This window comes from Corvus kubaryi, unplaced genomic scaffold (assembly GCF_017639235.1).
Source record: "Corvus kubaryi isolate FWS band 111438036 unplaced genomic scaffold, C.kubaryi_AGA036_p1.0 37395, whole genome shotgun sequence".
In the NCBI taxonomy this organism is placed as follows: Eukaryota; Metazoa; Chordata; class Aves; order Passeriformes; family Corvidae; genus Corvus; species Corvus kubaryi.
In genome coordinates this window covers 5,861,213-5,861,448 of record NW_024581134.1, presented here as the reverse complement: position 1 = coordinate 5,861,448, position 236 = coordinate 5,861,213, and the positions used below count along the sequence as shown (strand labels likewise).

Sequence of the window (236 nt, the reverse complement as noted above, 5' to 3'; positions counted from 1 at the left end):
TGTGACGGTGGCACTGTGTGACGGTGTGTGACGGTGGCAGTGTGTGATGGTGTGTGACAGTGTGGCAGTGTGTGGTGGTGTGTGACAGTGGCACTGTGTGATGGTGTGTGGCAGTGGCAGTGTGTGACACTGTGTGGCAGTGACAGTGTGTGGCAGTGGCAGTGTGTGGCAGTGTGTGACACTGTGTGACAGTGGCAGTGTGTGACACTGTGTGGCAGTGGCAGTGTGTGACACTG

General features: G+C 57.2%; 1 protein-coding gene across 1 annotated transcript in view; it reads left to right on the top strand.

The window, feature by feature from the left end:
• Positions 1-236, top strand: part of LOC121670093 (pre-mRNA 3'-end-processing factor FIP1-like) — a gene marked incomplete at its 5' end in the record, with an annotated part of 21,542 nt that overhangs the window by 19,718 nt on the left and 1,588 nt on the right. The window lies entirely within an intron of this gene.